The sequence below is a fragment of the Monodelphis domestica genome, chromosome 3, assembly GCF_027887165.1.
Source record: "Monodelphis domestica isolate mMonDom1 chromosome 3, mMonDom1.pri, whole genome shotgun sequence".
NCBI classification, from domain to species: Eukaryota; Metazoa; Chordata; class Mammalia; order Didelphimorphia; family Didelphidae; genus Monodelphis; species Monodelphis domestica.
The window spans coordinates 152093158-152114320 of record NC_077229.1 but is presented as its reverse complement, the minus strand read 5'-3'; the positions used below and the strand labels follow the sequence as shown (position 1 = coordinate 152114320).

Here is a 21163-nt window from a genome sequence, read left to right as displayed (position 1 = left end):
TTATATACTTTGGATTCTAAAACTCCAAACCATTGTCATTAATTGCTTCTCTTGCTTGTTTATCTAGTCTGTTTCACTGAACTACATCTATTTCTTTTTAAATCAATACCAAATATTTTGAATCACCATGTTAGAATACAGTTATAATGAAGCTTGAGGGATGATAATAGAATGTCCTTTTCATTTATTCTTTTTCGTTCATCATTTCCCTTGAGGACCTAAAACTAGATGAATTTTGTTATTTTGCCTCATCTAAAAATATAATCTATTTAGTGATTTTATTGGTGGGTAACATAAACTAAATCTGTAAAATCTTTAGATAGGATTGTCATTCTTATTACATTGATATAGCCCAATCATCTTTAGGGAATCTCTAATCATATAATATCATTTTATTTCAAAAAAGGACATTTGTAGTTGGATTTATATGAATCTTGTGGATGTATGTATTATAAAGTTAATTCCCAGGGTGTGTGTGTGTGTGTGTGTGTGTATGTGTGTGTGTGTGTGTGTTTCACTGTTGTATATATGAAAACAAATTATGCAATTATCATTTCCCCCATTTTATTGGTCTGGTAGAAAAATGTTAAGATTTTTTAATGGATTCATGTTATAACCTGCTACCTTACTGAAGCTATTAACAAAGAGGGCATGGCATTATCAGCTCTCAATTATTTTATTTGCTAATTCACTTTCATTTTCTAGGAATCCCATCATGCCATCTGGCTTTTCTTTGCCACTGATTTTATCTTTGATTTTGTCACTAGTTCTGTTGCTATTGAATTTTATCTAATCTTTAATTGACCTGATTCCTCATCTATAAACAACAGAAATTGAATTAGAGCACTTCTAATATCTTTTCTAAATATAACATTCTATAGCTCATTTTCATGTTAATTTTGAAGAAAAATAATATCATATTGGCAATTTATAAGAAAGGATCAATTTTATCTTTTTGATTTGAACACTGCTTATGTTCTTTTGATAAATATACTTTTACTGCTATCTCAAGAGTCAGCCTTTTCAAAGTGCTTCCAAAGCTTCATTTCCTCAATAATGGATAATCTTCTCTAATAAAAAGGCCCACAGGAATGTCTAATTCTTTTTAACTAGTTCCTGTTGACTATCATCCAGTTTCATAAGTGTCTCCTTCCAAACAGATTAAGGTCTTTTCATATCTTGATTGATTGATCGATTGACTTAGCACAGGTAGCTAGTTCTTAAGTGTGCAAACCTAATTGGCAGTTAAATTGATTTATTTTTACAGTATCCTTGGATTCTGGGTCTCCTCTAATCAAAATAATCTTAGTTTTATGGGGGAAGAGTAGGGATCATCATATACAAGTTATTCCCAAAGAGCAGTTTTAAGGTATTTAAAGCACATACATACATGTGTTCATAGATATATTTATGCACACACACAGAATATATGTACACATTTTATATTTCGTAGAATACATATGTATATACATGTGTCTGTTTATATATGTATGTGTGTGAAGATATATACAGACACACAGGCATATAAAAATCAGAAAGCTAGATTAACAGATGGATAGATGACTGACAGAAAGACAGACATAGATAGATGGATAGATAGATAGATGGATAAATAATAAAGCATTAATATCTTAAAAAGGCACTAAAACTTTTGGGATACCCTATGTATAAGTATATATACATATACATATATATATTTGTGTGTATGTATGTATTTGCATATAAAAATGCTGAACACAATAAAATTAACATTTTTTAATTGTGAGGCTGGAGAAGACTTTTGAGAGTCCCTTGAACAGGAACAAGATCAAAGCAGTTAATATTTAAAGATATTAATTTAGGCTATCCAGTGAAAGGTCAAATATTGAAAATGAAGTTAAAATATTTGACCCCATAACGAGAATTTAGGATTCACTAGAAAAGATTATGATGTTAGGAAAGATTGAAGGCAAAAAAAGGAAAGGCACAGCAGAGGATGAGATATATAAAAGGTTTCATGGAAACAACAAATATGAACTTTGACAGACATTAAGAGAGAGTAGAGGACAGAAGAGCCTGGTGTGCTGTGATCTATGGGGTCAACAGGACATGACAGAATACCTGAACAATTACATATGTGAAAACATATTTCAATAGCTTTTATAATATATGTGTGTATATATTTATTTCATACCTTATACATAAACTTCAATATCTTAAAACTGCACTGAAACTTTTGTAACATAAGTATGTAAATGTATGTGTATATAGACAAAATATATATGTGTGTATACATATACCGTATGTGGCATATATATGTATATTACTATATACCCATTTGGGATCTCTAAAATGAGGTAAATAATATGAAATAATTTGTGTTCTCTCCCTTCCTTTCTTTCTTCCTTTCTTCCTTCCTTGCTTCTTTCTTCCATTCTTCCCTCCATCCCTCCCACTCTTTCTCTCCTTCCTTCCCTCTCTCCCTCTCTTCCTTTCCTTTTCATTAAGTAAATCTTTCTACCAAGTTGACTTTCCAATTTCATTCTGTAAAGCCAAATTAGGAGCTCATGTGGTATGTACCTGTTTTTTCTATTTTTTGTCCTCAACATGAAACTTGCACAATGTCTTGACTCCTTCTCATATTCAGAGTTACTTATTTGAATCACACTCACATAAAATATGTACAACCCAGATTGAATTGCTTGCCAGTTCTAGAAGCAGGGAGGAAAGGGAAGGAAGGAGATAATTTGCATCATATAACTTTGGAAAATTTATGTGGAAACTTGTTATTACATCTAATTGGCAAAATAAAATATTTTAATAAAAATATTAAAATAAACATGCTCATAAGTAATTAGTTTATATATGAGACTTAATGGTCATAGTAAGTGCTATAAAGAGTATCTATCTATTGTCATTACTCATATTTACAGGCCACTGAACAAAGAGTTACAAGAAACTTGCATTTTCCATGACCCTTCCACAGAAGAAATTCATGAATGCGGAGAGAGACATTACTTTTATAAAAATTAATCCTTGTTATCTTTCTTATCCCAATGTAGTAATATTTGACTTTGAATTAGTAGTCTTTTTATGATTCAATTAAATAATTTATTTCCTATCCATCAAACCATTTTTTCTTCTTTTAAAATTTTTATATTATATGTACATATAATATAAAATTGCCTGAGTATGCATTCACTTTGGATTCTGATGAGAACTTTCACTATTTTATTCATTATTTTACCATTGGCTGTATTTTTTTCCTGAATATTCCTTTTCTGAAATAGGAATATCACCTTTGATGTTATTCTAACCATTTAGTGTATGTCAGTGCAGTTTTAACTACACTATATAACTTTATTGTTTTTTTTTTCTTTTCAAAAAGAAATAAATATTTCAGAGGTCTATATTAAGTGTTTTTCTCTATGTTGAACAATTTAATAACTTTCATATAGATGTATATATTTTTGCTTATAAAATGTAGTTCTAATCAAGCACAAACACATTATCCAGATGCTTATGATCACTATCTATTCCAATTTCCAAATGCCGTTCTTAACCAACAGTTTCAATATGACTGTGAATAGGCAACTGTAGTGAAATGTTATTTCCTGGTTTTATTTCTCTCAAAAGATTTTATGCTATGGACTGTTGATCTTCACATTATACAGTCATGGCTTATTTCTTTTAAAAAGTTTATTAGTTGAATTGATTTTCACTTTGTTAAGTATGTTGTCCATAATTTCTACCAGTTAATAGAATAACTCCCAAGAATATTGAATTTCCAATCTCTTCTCATTTCTTAATTACAAAAATAATTTTAACTCAATAAAATATAAAACTATAAGGGACCAAAGTCTTAAATATCATTTTATGTACTATAAAATCTAAGTAATGAGTTAGTTTCTTGTGAGTTAACTACTACAGAGCCAAAGTTAGTCATTAATAAAAGTTGCATTGACACATTGAAGGTACCATAATACTAGTCAAAGATAATAGAAAAAGTCTGTTAAATAGCACAGTAGATAGAATGTTGAACCAGGAGCCAAGAAAACTTATCTTGAGTTCAAATCTGTATTCAGAAATCTAGGCAAGTCACTTAATCCTATTTGCTTCCCTTTCCTCATCTGTAAAAATAAGAGGGAGAAGGAAATGGTGAACTGCCAAACCCCAAATAGTGTCACAAAAAGTTGGACACAATTGAAAAACAACTGAAGAATAAGTACTTGTCTAAAATGTATTATTAGGGTCAGCTTGGTGGTTCAGTGGATTTAGAGACAGATCTAGAGATGGGGGGGGGGGGCGCGTATTCTAGTCTCAAATCTAGCCTCACATACTTTGTAGCCATGCAGACCTGGGCAAGTCACTTAATCCCCATTGTCTAGACTTCAGTGGTCCTGTGTCTTGGATAACCAATACATATTATTAATTCTAATATGGAAGCTTAGGATTAAAAAAAACTATGTGTATATGTATATGTTTTTAGATATTAAAACTTTTAATTGTCTAAATGGTAATATGAAAATTTTTACTACAAAATTCAGCAACAGTTAAATATAGCCAGGAAGTTATTTAGTTGTTAAAAATGAACTCAACCAAAAAACACTTGAAATATATCTACCCACATTTTTCTAACATCTATCCAACTACTGAATGTACATTGTCTTTTAAAAGGAAATAACAGAATATTCTTTCTCACCCTAATATGAATTTTCCTAATAGATACTTTTGACTGTTCTGTTAAAAGACAGAATTTAACAAATAATATAATTTAATGAATATAAACTCTTTGAAGGCAAGAAAGAGTGTGTTATTATTATTGTCCCCATAACAATTCATAGTACATAGTAAACACTTAATAAAGACTAGATCAGTTGATAGAGTTCTCATGCTAGAAGGATTTATACAGCTATATATTTATAAAGTGCATAAATCCATATATAAGTATACATATAAATATGAGCATTTTTATGTATAAAGTAAGTGTGCTTTATACATTTTCAGGAAATTGAATTATGTATCTTATAGAATTAAAAACAAAATATGTTTTCACATCTAAGAATTGTGTGGGTTTTTAAAACTTTACTAGAATTATTATTTTAATCTTCAATTAATAATTTCAAGGTCATTCACTTCAAAAATTCAGAAAGCATTTCAGCGTCTCTGAAGTTTTATTTGTGAGTAGCAAACCACTAATCCAAATTTAACCAAAATATCACAGGTATTAAGTGTGAACATGGTTTCAAATTCTTAAATATTTCATTCAAATAGAGGTTGTTTAAGAACAAAACAACATGTTTACAGAAATGATAATACAAAATGAGGCAATTATCTAAATCATCTTTTTAGAGATTTTGTTGCAGAAGAAAATAATTTTGTTCTGCTCATTTTAAAAAATGAAAGAAAAAACACATCATATAAGTTAATAATCTATTTAGCCTTCGATGAACCTATATTTTTAGATGAGCTCTGGAAAATTTAATTCACATTAAACTTTTATAATATTTGGATCTCAAAAAAATTAAATGTAAACCCATTTCATAGGTATCATTTATTCAACAAACATACTACAATATACTATATGCAAGGCATTGTGCTAGGTGTTAGCAAGAGGAATACTAAATAAGATATAGTTTGCATGGTTACGAACTTAAAACCTAAAACACTTTATGAATATATTGTAATATATATATACATACATTTAATGTGCATAAAATACAAATTCCCTTAATTTCTACTGAATAGAATTTTACATGTAATAAACTGAAATGGCAGAGCTATAAAATGTCATGGAAAGCATTGTTAGATCACGGGCTAGAGTTTGGAATACAAAAGATTTCTTTTACAGTAATCACTTACAATACCCTGAGAATTCTTTAGTTGGTACCACATCCTTTTTATAGATGGGATTTGAAAGAAAAATTCACTATCTTGTCTTCACTCCTTGCTCGAGAGGTCCCTTCTTCAATTCCAGTCCAACTAATAACTATTGAGAGCCAACAAACTGTGTTATCCAAAAACTGTTAACAAAGTGTGAAAGTTGATATATTAGACACTGCAAATAAGAGACCTAAGTTGAAAGAGAATTTGAACATTCAAAGAATTATTAAGTATAAAGAATTTCTTTTGCCTAGGGGAGAAAACAGAATAACCCAGGAGAGTATAGTGTAACATGCCCAGTATAACAGGAAGTCAACAAATACTTATTAATTGACAGCCTTTTTAGAAAAAATATTCAGTGTGAAGATATTTGCATTTCAGAGAGCTATACTCATATTGAATAAGAATAACCACCCATGAAATGCTCCTTCTACCATATCCCTGATATCAGGAATGGATTGACTCCTCACATGTCTTTTGGAATCCCAGATTTACTTTAGGATTCATTATAATCACCATATCCTTCATGAAGACTGTCCTGGTTTCCCAGCTGCTAGGGGATCTTTCCCCAAAATACATTGTGTTCTTGAGTTCCTTTTGTATACATATATGCATATTTTGTCTCTTTCAAGCATAAATTCCTTTACAAAAGGGTTTATTTCAATTTTATCCTTGTATCTCCCTCTATTAGTCCTATGACCCTAGCTTATTGTGTGCTTAATAAATGATTATTCATTTGATTGACTCACAAAATGCTTTTAAAATTTAAATCACCTCTTAGGAATAGTACAATAAAGCCAAGCATGAAACTGAGGACTCACAAGGCCTTTTCTTAGGAAAAAAAAAACAACATAAGTCAAAAACAAAAATATGCCATTGGTCTCATTTTTTCTATTATTTGGTTCCTCAGGAAGAGCATCTACTATCTATCTCCACCCTCTCCCCAAGATTTCTTGAAGGCAATTTGATTTACTTATATCCTTCTTCATTTTTCTGTCTTCACACTTTAATATTTCTTGTGTCAGCCATAAATTCCTCCCCTTCTTTCAGGTCAGCTGTACAATAAAGTTGTAAAGACTTTAGCACTGCTCATAAAATGTCATATTTAATAATTTATTTTCTGATAATACCAGTCAAAAAAATTCTCTCCCTTTAACCAAATTTTTGGTTCTTGAAAAAGATACTGGATCTAATATAAAAGTTTATATATATCAGGTACCACTTCATATCCACCATATTGGCTAATGTGATAAAAAAAGAAAATGATAAATATTGTAATGGCTGTGGGAAAATTGGGATGCTATTACCCTGTTGGTATAACTGTGAACTAATACAATCATTTTTTTTTTAAACACAATCATTCTTAAGGGCAGTATGGGACCATGCACAAAGGGTCATAAAACTGTGTGTACTCTTTGATCCAGAAATACTACCACTACTAGGTTTATATGCCAAAGATATTAAAGATAGGAGAAAATGACATCCCTGTATAAAAAATATTTTAGCACCTCTTTTTATGATGGTAAAGAATTGAAAACATAAGGGCTATCCATCAATTGAGGAATGGTTGAATAAGTTATGGAATATGACTATAATGGAATACTCTTGGACTATAAGAAATGACAAGCATGATGATCAAAAAAATACTTTGAAAAGTTTATATGAAGTGATGCAAACTGAAATAAGCAGAACCAAGAAAAAATTCAACACTGTTAAAGACAATAACATAAGATGATCATCTGTGAATGACAATTTTTATCAACAAGATAAGGATTCAGGACAATTCCAAGGGACTCATAATGAAAAAAGATATCCACTGCCATAGGAAGAACATTTGGAATCCAAATGATGATTGAAACATACCATTTTCATTTTATTTCCTCCATGAATTTTTCTCTTGTATAAGCAGTATATCTCTTCTTTCACAATATGACAAACATGGAAATATGTATTATAAGATAATATATGTGCAACCCAGGAAAGAAGAAGAGGGGAGAGAGAACATTAATTGAAAAAATGTCAGGAAATGAAAATTAAAAATATCCATTTGTAATCTGGAAAAATTAAAATGTAAAATTTGAAAAAAGGTTGTGGATGAATACCTTTGGTATTCTACCCATGCCAGGCCTTTCTAGAATGCTACTAACCCTTTGGGCAGCAATATGATGCAGTGAATAGAGCACCAAGCCTACAATCAGGAAGACTCAGATGCTTACTAGCTGTGTGACCCTGGGCAAATCTCTTAACCTTATATGCCTTAGTATCAGTAAAATGACCCAGAGAAGGAAATGACAAACATCTCCAGTATTTTTGCCAAAAAAAACACAGATTGAGTCATAAAGAATCTGAAACAATGGAACAACAACGAAAAAATCAATTTTTTTATGAGTTTAATTTCAAATGCTTCCTAAGTCTGATCCTACCTAAAGTATTTATTTCATCGACATGTACTTCTCTTCCTTTTAACTTATTGCAGACAAGCAATTCTTTCCTCTGTCCATTGTAACACTTCTCCTATGAGTGTTTCTTATTTTAGATGTGGACATCCTTGAAACTAGTTTTTACTGGGCATTTGTTAAATTATATCAACCTCAAACTTTTTTTCCAAGGGATTTATCTTTGGCCAGTTACAGTTTTGTGGAAACAAAACTTGGTTGAAGGGTGGACTACATGATGATGTTTCCCCCTTCTGCTAAATGAAGCAATGCTCTAGTACTTGGAAAGTTAATCATAAAATTACGGCATATTTCATCTGGTTATTTTGTTAATTAACATGCATATGACTTTTTTTGGAAAAGGGCTTGTCTATAAGGCCTAGAGCAGGGGCCCCCAAACTATGGCCTGCAGGCCACATGTGGCCTCCTGAGGCCATTTATCCAGCCCCCACTGCACTTCTGGAAGGGGCACCTCTTTCATTGGTGGTCAGTGAGAGGAGCTCTGTATGTGGTGGCACCACAAAGGGAAGCATCTTTCCCATACAGTCCTACTTCCAGTGACATAATCCTTTGCGTGGCTCCTTGTTCTGAGAGTAACTGAATGAGAATGAGGTGCCATGCAAAGGATTATGTGGCTACACAATGGAAGATGTCAGCATGGTGAGCAGTGATCTGGGGGAGGGGATTCCACACTGTGTATACTGCTGCCCGGTATAGTGGTGGCGGTGATGGGCCTGTGCAAGGTGTTGCAGGCCCATCACAGTCAGCTCTTCAGCTTCTACTATGGCAGACAGCAGTATACAGATTTGTTCATAGTTTCTTTTTTTTAATAGTCCTCTAGGCCCTAGAGGATAATTGGCACAGATAATTATCAACTAGCATTTCATAAAACCAATTTCTAAAACTAGAGATGATTTGGCTGAAATGATTAAGAGAGATATGAATTTCCTGACTACTCAGAGTTCCTGAATCACTACTTAATCCACTGATATTATGTGTGTAATAAGGTAATTGATTATGAAGATATTGCAAAGCTTAAAAAAGAGAATATTCCATCAATTATTCAACTTATGCATTTATTTGGGGAAGGGTTGGTAAGGGGCAATAAATCATCGCATTTTCCTCACTAGTATCCCAAAACATAGATTATAGATTACTAAGATTTCCTTTTCAAACATCAGTTTTAGGGTTTTTTTAGATGAATATTGGGAGAGGCTCAGAGATCTGGGCCTCAATATTATAGATTGATTTTTCTTCTTAGTATGACAGCCAAGTTTAATGACCTTAGGTTTGTGTTTCAAGGGAAAGGCAAACTTGAACATGATCTGATTGATCGAAAGGTATCTTTAAGATGAAACTCTGGATGGGAAAATTCCAAAAAGGTTCTTTCTAATACTTCCCCAGACTTCCATGAAGAAGCAAAGATAGACTCATAATTTATAAAGCAAATGCAAATCTGTCCTTGGAACTCACTAGATTTTTCCTATTTAACTTAACTTTCAAACTGGTATACAATTAGTTGTTCAAAGGTGAGGAAAATTTCTGATCATTTTGGAAGTACTTTCAAATTAACTATAGCTGACCTTGAATTAGATACCATTATATTCTAAGTAGAAATGCATTTTTAGATAAGGTCCTTTCAGTTACACCTGGATCATTAACTAGAGATTAAAATCACTAGCCATGAAAGGTGTTTACTCATAAAGAAATGTGACTGGTTATTCTCTTTCAACCAAACAGGATTCTTAACTATAAGAATGTGAGATTTCAAAATAATGTTAATGATAAAATAAATCCTTAAATTTCATATCTAATTCAGTATGCATTTAGCAAGTGCCTATGGTAAATGCTAAAGATACAAAGGTAAAACTATAACTTCTTCCATTAAGGAACTTAAATTCTGCTGGGTGGTGGGATTGAGTTAGAGCATTATACAACAAGTAAATAGGTAGGTATATTCTTGAGAAAGGAGAAAGTATTAGCATCTAGAATGACTGAGAACAGCTTGTCATAGGAGGTGGTAAATAGTCTTGGGAACTGAGATTAGAGATTCTAAGAGGCAGATATGAGGAAGATGAGCACTCCAAATATAGGCAATAGCCCAGGCAAGAGGCTTTACATACAAGGTGAAGTTTAGGGAAAACCAAATAGTCTGGTTTTTGGTTTAAGCCTACACGGGAGTTATGAGGATTAGGAATGTTGGGTAGAATTCTTAAGGTGAATAGAGAAGAGAAGGGAAATTCAAGCAAGACAGTGAAAAAAATAGAACCAGGAATATCCATAGAATATTAAAAGAACAGTTAGGAAATCATTCTGACTGAAGTAGAAAGGGGATAATATGGAATGGAGGAAAATGAGGCTGACTGGTTAGCACTGAATTATGGAGGGCCTTAAGCTCTAGACTAAAGGTGTTTGATGATGTGATAGGAAATACAAGCTCTTGAAGGGTTTTGAACAGCTCTCTAATTGAGAGTTGATAATTGGACTGAGTGGAATTCTTTAGGGTCTCATTCTCTTTCCCATTGTACTATTGTCTATTTCCTTTTCCTAACTATTGTGAGAAGAGATAACAGAAATCCATTAAATGGAACTTACCAACAAAAGTAGATTCATAATAAGTTTTATCTGGAGGAGACCTTAAACACAATCTTAGCTCAATACATTCATGTTATAGATATTGTCAAGATAGACTAAAACAAATAAAACTCTTTAGCACTGAAAGACAAAACAAAAAAGGATCCAAGTATCATATTCTTTAAAAATAAAATCAGACCTATAATCGCATTGAGATGGGAAACTGCTGATGAGGAAACGTCATTTATTAATGTTAACTAACCCCTGCTCTATAATTTATTGTCTTAAGAGCATTGTCAGGCGGCACTGAGAGACTAATTAACTTTCTCAAGGTGGTTCAGCAAATATGTTTCAGAGGTGAGACTTGACTCTGGGTCTTTCTGACTCCAAGGCCAACTCTCTGAATTACATACAATGCTGCCTATATTAATAGAAACTGACAAAGAACAATTAAATTCAATTTCATAAACATTAAGTTCCTAATATGTGCTACCCTGGAAATATAAGAAGCAAAAGGTAGCCTCTGCCCTCAAAGAGCTTACAATCTAATGGGGGAAGACAACATGCAAACAAATAGATATGAAACACATTATACACAGGATAAACAAGAGGAAAAAGATTGGAATTGAGCAAAGTTAGAGAAGGCTTCCTATAAAAAATGGGATTTAAGTTAGAACTTAAAAGAAGTCAGAGAGCTGAGTAGTGGGAGGTAAGGAGGGAGAACATTCCAGGTATGGGGAATAGCCAGAGAAAATGCCTAGGGACAAGAAATGGAGAGTCTTGTTTAGGGCACACAATCTGGGGTTAGTTTCCTTGGATTGAAGAGTATGTGTTGCTGAGAAAGGGGAAAGGAAAGGTAGAAAGGGTCTAGGTAATAAAGGACTTTGAATGACAAACAAAACATTTTGAATTTGCTTGTGGAGTCAATAGAAGGCCAATGGAGTTTACTGAGTAGGCATATAACATGATCATACCTTAATTTTAGGAAAAAAAAGTGACCATGTGACCATGGAGTGTGAAACATAATCTCACATTTTGACTTTAGAAAATGATAATTTTATAAGTCAATTTAAGACAATAAAACTATATATATATATATATATATATTTATATATATGTATATATATACCTATATGGTCAAATATAAGTGAATACTTCTGAATAAATTAAATCAATCATATATATGTATATACATATATATATATTTTTTTTTTTAACTAGGTTCCCCTATATCACTCAGGGTAGAAGTAAAACTTTCTTTATTTTCTTAGTAGCTAAACATCAAGATAATAAAATCTAATTAGTTCAGGTAAAGAAATGAAACTGAAGTCAGTCAGAGGATCCATCTCTACTGATTACATTCAATTCAGTTGTTCATATTTTTACACTATACTCTACTAGCTATTCAAAGAATATTAAATACTTTTTGTTCTATTTTGTTGTAAAATTTCTTCTACTATCCTCTTGCCTGCATGCCTGTCTTCTTCAATCCCCAAAGTCTCTAAGCCCTCCTTGGCCTTAACTATAGGATTTACATTATGAAGTCTGATTTTCAGGAAGTGGTTTCCAATATTTGGTTTCAGTGTTTGATTAGAAAACTATACCAATGTTTTGTTTTATTTCTCTTGGAAAGGTTTATATTTTTTTACTGTATTTACTTACTTAATGCAATTTTCAACTAGAGACTTATTCAACACTAGTATTACATGATGAAGAGAGATAAATAAAACAGTATATCATTTGCCAAAATAGAATACCAACATGAAGGAGACAGCCCTCAGAGTATTTAATAATGTGTTGGCAAGGACCATCTCCAAATAAATATCTCCTAAATTAAATTCAATTTACATTTCATTGGCAGTAAAAATTAAAACAGGGAGAAAGTTCGGTCATAATAGCATTTAAATGTATAATTCTCTGTGTGTGGAAAAGCATGCAAGGATGAATGCATGTGAATCCTTACCCATGCAATTCAAAAGACAACTCCACAGATGGTGTTTATGAGTCTAGCTGAAAAGGCAGATGTTTGACCTCCAGTCCTGTTCCCTACACATATGGTTTGTATTCTGGTTAGTTTCTCTGTCTGCTTGATTTTGGTAGATCCTACCACTGTCTCATAGTTCTGTCTCTCAGGCTATACAATGACTTTGCTCAACAATTAACTAGCTCATGCTTTCTAGCCCATCAGGAACAATCTGTTGTAGTCATTTCTCAGCAATTAACACCTAGGACAATTTTGTTAATTTTTTTATACTTCATTCTTGTGCTGTAAATTTATACAATATTATCTATAGTTGACCCAATCCAGGTAGTCATGTAGCAATTTAGAGATCTTAAATATAAACTGTTTGCTTATTCATTCAACAGACATTTATTAGGCAGTGGAAAAATATATTCCAGAGAGTCTGCATAAAATGGTGAATTGATAGTCAACTGTGGGGAAAGGGACATCTGGATTCCATTTTCACTTCTGCCATATATTGGCTCTGTGACCCTACAAAAAATCCCTTAACCTCTCTGCTCCAGGGAATTCTCTAATGTACATTTATAAGTTATAGAGTGACTGTTGATCAGCATTGGTAGGAATTTCCTCAACAATAGTATCCTACACCAATGAATCATAGGCTTGATGAAAAATGAAACAAGACATTAAAACAACCTAAATCCTCCAAAAGTGGTATATTAAGCCTAATCATCAGGAGAACATGGCAGAGTTGACTATATTTGAAAAGCTGTAGTAGGACCTGCCAATTGAAAAAGTCTGTGAATAAGAGCCTACTGGACTAAATGTCTCTTCTCTAAGGATCAGACCAAATAAGTATAAAGTGGTTTACCATAGGAGGGCTTACCATCTTTTATTATTTGGGGATATATATATATATATATATATATATGTATGTATGTATGTATGTATGTATGTATATGTATACATGTGTGTGAATGTGTATACGTTTATACATATACATATACATATATATATATGTGTATATATATATATATATATATATATATATATATATATATATATATATATGTTCATTCAACTGGTGAAAAGGTGCCTTGATGGAAGGACTGTCTACCCAAAAAATAAGAAAAAGTACCCTTAAGTATAACACAATTGGGCTATAAAATAGGAAAACCAAAAACTAGTACTCTTATAGTCCTGTCTATCTTACACTTATATTTCAAGAGCCTATTGACTTTATCAGTTTGGGGATTATCTCCATTGGCACAATTACAATACCTCTTTGCCTAATTAGATTTTCTTCATGTTGATTCTGGCTGAGGGAAAAATAAACAAACAAACGCACCCCCAAAACCTAGTAGCCAACCTGCTTCTACCCTCACTATGCATTACTCTATACCAATTATAATTGCTTTTTTTCCTGAATTAATCCCTTACTTCATCCCACCAGCATTCTACCTCTTGGTATCAAATATATGTACAAATATACAGTAATAAAATGAGAAGAGAAAGGAAAATAAAGGAGGAAACAATGTGGAAAAGATGCTCAAAGGTACCAAAGTATATGTAATAGAACAATTACCATCCAGAACAAATGGAACCAAATTAAATTCTCTCCTAAAGAACAAGAATGTGGTTCTACTTTATCCAATATAATGCCATAGAAGGTTACTTTAACACCAATGAGCTATCTATATTTCAAGACGTTGAAGTTTGAGATTAATCCCACTGAACCATCTAACTGCCCTTCTTGTCAACTTAAAATAGAACTTTATGCTAAACACTGCCTTTTAACTTTCCAGAAATGGATGAAAGGAATATTTTAATTCTAATAACACATTTAATGATATAACAGTTGATTTTCTCTATCCATTTCTCTATCAATCTGATCAAAATGTGTTACTAATTGAAAAGAATTAACATTACTTAAATTTGCCAAAAGAAGACTGAGAATCAGTTTAAATGTTGTCTTTCAAAGTCTGAAGCATTTCCTTACCACTCCATGTGTTCAATAAAAATTCATTCAAATGACTAAGGAATATATATATATACTTTTATATATATTTGAAGACCATGGCAATATATGTAAAATAAAGGTTAAATAGATGATTTATAATTCCAAACCTATCTATGACACAAAAATTAGGTCAGGAGGTTAAAGATAAAGTTATTCATGTTTTTAATCTATGTTGCCTGATTAAATACTGAATCAAGTTACTAGGCAATGTTCTCTAGTTGAAATAACACTAGATCCGAAGACCCAAAGCCTGATTTATATCCCTATTCTGCTATGCACTAACTTGTTGGCAAAGAGTAAGTATATACTTTCTGAGCCCTTTAAAAATCATACCACCTATAATGAATACCTCTCAGCAGAACTTAAACTCTGAATTCTGAGGCCTTGGGCTCAGATAAGTAAGTTGTTGTTTTTTTTTCCTTTATCTTACTCCAATCTTAAGTGTGATGCCATTTCCTAGCCATTAGGCATTTCCAAACAATGCTGCTACATGCATAATTTTTGACATTCTTTTCTTCCACCTCATTCATCCAACTCTGACTCCCTTCATGTGTTGTCTTGCCCTAGTAGAATATAAACTCCTTAAGAAAAGAAACTGTCTTATATCCTTATAATTCTATTATGAGAGCTCTGTACAATGCCTGACAAATAACAAACATATAACTGCTACATTCTTTTACTCATTCTGAGATTCATATGCAAAATAAAGATAATCAAAACTTATCTGTTTTATAAACTAAGTGTTGCTAACACTTTTTCCTCCCCCTTAACCCTCCAGTTATAGTTACAATTGAACTTTATTCCTTTTGACAATCACTTAACTAAGTGAGGAAAAACTAATAGTTGGAATTGTAGATAATCATATGGGAAAGATATATGTGGATAAATGAGATTTTTAGTTCCTCTTAGAAAATAGCTACTATACCCAGTGGGGACTCTAAAACTTCAGAAATACCAAAATTTCAGGAGGAATCAGGGCCATACTAGTGATCTGGATTCCTGTAGACACATGTAAATCTTTCCCAGAATTAGACTAGAGATTGAGACCCCTTAGAGAGAAACTTAATTTTTGTCCCAAAGTAGAAAAAAAGTTTTTTTGGAGATGTCTAAGGAACTGGTTAATTCTGGTCCCCAGAGAAGCTGCTTTGATTTAATCAGAACTATCCCTTTTAGAAAATGTGCCTAGATCCCTGGGAATTAATGTACCAGTATAGGACTCTACTCCTTCTAAGCAATCAAAAGTCTTCTTAGCAATCAAAAAACCTCTGCAAGTTTGAAGATTTGTGCAGGTGGGCTAGTGAATCATTCAATAAGCATTTATTAAGCATCTACTATATGGAAAACACTGTGCTAAAAACTGGGGATAAAAAAGACAAAAGATACCCCCTACCATCCCAGAAATCAATTGAACAGAAGAGACAATAAGCCCTCACATATGTGCAAATAAGCTATATGCAAGACAAATTGGAAATAATTAACAGAGAGCAGGCACTATAATTAAATAAGACTGTAAAAATTTTCCTATGGAAGGTTAGCTTTTAGCTGGGATATGAACAAAGCCAGAGGCAGGAGGAGGGATTGTGATTTAGGCATTAGAGACAACCAGAAAAAAATGCCTGAAGCCAAGAGGCAGAGTACTTTATTTCTAAAAGAATCAAGGAAAACAGGATCGTTGGATTGATGAGTACATGGGGTAGAGAATAAGGTATAAGAAGACTAGAAAAGTGGTAGTGATGATGGATGCTAGATTATTAAGGTTTTGAATGCCAGAGGATTTTTATCTGATCCTATAGCTTATAGGGAGCCATTGGAGTTTGTTGAGAAGGGGCTCGACATGATTGATCTGGCACTTTAGGAAAAATCATTTTGACTGCCAAATGGAGGATGGACTAAATTGAGAAAGATCAGTGACAGGCACATCAACTAACAGGCTATTGTAATAGAACAGGTATGACCAATTGTGGACCTAGGAATTTGGCAGTATATGACCATTGTTTGTGACACAATGCACTGTTATCTGCTGCTGCTAAAATTTTTCTGTGTGCATGTATATGAACATTGCAGGTATTTTCCCCAACATATCAGAATACCATAAAATAATACAAAAGCAAGTTATTTAAGATAAAACATTGTAAAAAAGAAGAAGAAAACATTTCGTTTTTTAGAAGTACTGGGAAAGCTAGGAAGCAGTTCTGGCCACAATTAGGCTTAGATTAATATCCAATACTATATTCCACAGTAACTTCTAAATATTTATATGACCATAATACTAAAGGTCATCTTATCTTAAAATAGAAGAAAAGAAGATGTGATACCTAAATAAGTGAATAAATACTTTTAAGAGAATTATAAACTATTGACATATGTAATAATTCTCCCAACTGCTAATAATAATAGAAACATAAACCAAATTAACTCTGATGTTTAACTTCAAACCAAGAAAATTGGTAAAGATGACAAACATGGGAAGAGTTACTGTTGTAGGAATTGTAGAAAGTCAGAGATATTCATGTTTTGTGGTGGATTTAAATTGTTGATCTATAATTTATATAAAATCTATAATTTAAGTTCTGTCTCCTCTCCACTTATCCTAAATAAGTGAGGTTTTAAAGGAAGCATAGTAAAATGTGGGCAGGGGATCATTGATGTGAATATAACAATCATTTGGCATGAATTTCAAGCAATAGTAAAATCCAACTATTAAAAATCACATAGAAAATTAGCCCTGAGATATAAATATAAACATTATCCACAATTATTTGTTTTCTAGTATTTACATAGAGACTGATATATAGTAAGCAGTTAATTGACTTAATAAATGGTTATTGATGAATTCTGACATCAATGCACATATCAGGAAGATTAATATCAGATTAAATATATTTTAAGTTAATGCTTTAGATATATTATTTGCAAATGAATGTTTTCAGATATATTATTTCATAATGTCATAAGGTTATATTTATAGAAATTTTCATTTAAGACTAGATGAAATTAAGTCCAACGTTGATTGTCAGTCCATATCTAATCCAAATATACTCTTGGCATGAATTTGCTTTAATTAGCTGGGAGCCCTAAGTACTTTATTAGATCAAGTAATTCAAGATGGCAATGGCTTCGACAGGCCAGCTAAACCTTGTGAGGGTAGCCATCAGGTCATAGACCCCTGGTGAACTAAGGCTTTGCTCACCCAGCATGTGAAGACTGAAGAAACAGATGGAGGAAACCAATAAGAAGGTTCAATGGCTGAGAGGGCGACGCAGCAAAGGACTGTGGAGTGCTTAGGACGTGTTGGAGCACAAAGGACAACACGGCCATCTAATGTGGCTGAGGAAGTCTCCAGGTATAACGATTTTTCATGCCACTGGACCCAGGCTTCCAATGCCAAGAGAGTGGGACTGTCTCTGTGCAACGACTTTTCCACTTAAATCTCCTTCACACACAAGTGTCTTTGTGCACACTCATTTATACACCATAGATGAAAACGCACAAAGCAATTGTCATCCTCGGTTACCGAGAGACTACTACTACTACTACTACTACTACTACTACTACTACTACTACTACTACTACTACTACATAGCATTCTGTGCTATGCTATGTCCCCACAAACATTGCTCTTGAGATCAATGAGAAGCTATACCTAACAAAAGATAGACTTAATAATAGAAGATAGCAAAGACTGAAATACTTCATTTTATTTAAGATTTATGCTCCAGTTATTTCTCTTAGTATATAGAGCAATAAGTATTAATCAAGGTTCTACCATATGCCAGGCATTGAGAATACAAAGATAAAACTCTACCTGTACTAAAAAAGTTCACAAGAATATATAACATTTCAGGATATAAAAAGAAGGAATATTCTCTATTGGTGGCAAAATTTTCATCTGCTTTTATTTTCAGAAAATATTATGATTTTTTTATTGACCTTTAAAGCACAATAGGTCCCCATCAAGGCAATCCATGATTACTCAAAAGTTCTCAGTTTGAATGGAAGGGGGAGAAATAAGTTGATATTATCAAGACCATAATACTTAATCTGAATTAGACTATCAGGACTTACACATTCAACAGGTACTCAAGAAATGTATTGTGTTGGGTCTAGAACTGAGGAGGAAGAAGAAAGAAGACTGAATCATATTTGGGAAGTAACATATCTGTTTAGCATCAGAGTCCATCATTTTATACATAAAATTCTCTTAATGATGGTATATGGTTATGAGTACTAGAATAGCTCAATCTTAAAAATTCAGAGTCAGGAATAAGGAAAGATGCATAGCACATCCAAATAAACTGAAACACATCACCTATACTGACTCATATTTAAATAGTATATGAAAAATAATGATTCAAAAATGCAAGCAGACTGATCACATATAGCAAGAATGGTGAATAATAGTCCAAATAATTCATTATTATACACAAAATATTACAAAATTCAGAGGAAGGTTTGGCTTATGCCTTGGGAAATATGGTAGCTGTGCTGGATCACAAAGGGGAACGACTAAAAGCATGGGGATAAGTTAGGAAACTATTACAGTAGTCTAAAAACAGGTAATAAGGGATTGAAATGCAGGACTCTATATGTGCAGAGAAGATGTATATGAAAGATGATGTACAGACACAATTGGCAAGACATTGCAAATGATTGAAGGAAAGGATAAGGGAGAGGAAAGAGCCAGGAGTATTAAGGAAAAGTCATTTTATCCTTCAGACTCTATTTCAAATACCAAGTATCTTAGGATTTCTTTGGTATATTCCATTGTAATTAATTCATGCTTTAATTTTGTAACTAGTATTTATAATTGCAAATTTACTGTTATTAGCAAAAATGAAAAATAGGTCTTTTCCTACCCTTAAGCTCTACTCTGATATTATGGGACTGAGTCTTATTTCTCTAGTATTATATTTAACATTCTATAAGACTAGGAAAAAGCTAACAAGATGCTTCAAATGCAGTTTAAAAATTGTATTTTATTTTTAAATGATATTTATTTATTTAGAATACTTTTCCATGGTTATATGATTCATGTTCTTTACCTCCCCACTCCCAGACATGATGAGCAATTCCACCTGGTTATACATGTATCATTGTTCAAAACCTATTTCCATATTAATAATATTTGCAATATTGCAAATATCACTGCAACAGAGTGATAATTTAAAGCCAAAATCCCCAATCATATGCCCTTTGAATCATGGGATCAATCATATATTCTTCTTTTCTACTCCAACAGTTCTTTCTCTGGATGTAGATAGCATTTTTTTCTCATGAGTTCCTCGGTGTTGTCTTGGATTAGCATTGCTACTAATAAAGAAGTCCATTACATTTGATAGTGCTACAATATTTTACATTCTGTGTACAGTGTTCTCTTGGTTCTGCTCATTTTGCTCTGCATCATTTTCTGGAGGTCTTTCCAGTTCACATGGAATTCCTCCAGTTCATTATTCCTTTCACCACAATAGTATTCCATCAACAACAGATATCACAATTTGTTCAACCATTCCCTGATCGAGGGATACCCCTTCATGTTCCAATTTTTTGCCACTATTAAAATTTTGGCTATAAATATTTTGGTACAAATATTTTCCTTATCTCTTTGGGGCACAAAAACAGCAGTGGTATTCCTGGATCAATGGGCAGGAAGTCTTTTAAAACCCTTTGGGCATAATTTCATATTGCCTTCCAGAATGGTTGGATCAATTCCCAACTCCACCAGTTTTATTATTAGTGTCCAAGTTTTGCCACCTCTTCTCCAAAATTAATTATTTTCCTTTATGTCATATTGGTCAATCTGCTTGGTGTGAGGTGATACCTCAAAGATGTTTAGATTTGCATTTCTCCAATTATGAGAGAATTAGAACACTTTTTCATGTGTTTATTGATAGTTTTGATTTCTTTGTCTGAAAACTGCCTATTCATGTCCCTGACCATTTGAAAAATTAGGGAATGGCTTGATTTTGTTTTATACAATTGACTTATTTCCTTACAGATTTAAGAAATTAGACCTTTGTCAGAGGTTTTTGTTATAAAATTTCCCCCAATTTGTTGCTTCCTTTGTATTAAGGAATTGATTTGAGAGTTATGATGATTGAAAGATCAGATCAGCCAATCTCCTACCTCTCCTTTCTCCCTCCCTTTCCTTCCTCCATCCTCCCTTCCCCCATTACTTGGTTCTTCAGTTGGTGACACTGAAATCAGCTCTGAGTATATTGATATATCAGACAGAAAACTCTCTCTTTGTTTCATTTAAATAAAGGGGCTTATTTAGGAGAAGGGGAAAGGTAGGGAAGTTGATGGGAGAGA

General features: G+C 32.6%; 1 protein-coding gene across 7 annotated transcripts in view; it reads right to left on the bottom strand.

Annotated features, from left to right (window-relative positions):
* The window catches only part of CSMD3 (CUB and Sushi multiple domains 3), a 1668414-nt gene that overhangs the window by 1343015 nt on the left and 304236 nt on the right, over positions 1–21163 (bottom strand). The window lies entirely within an intron of this gene.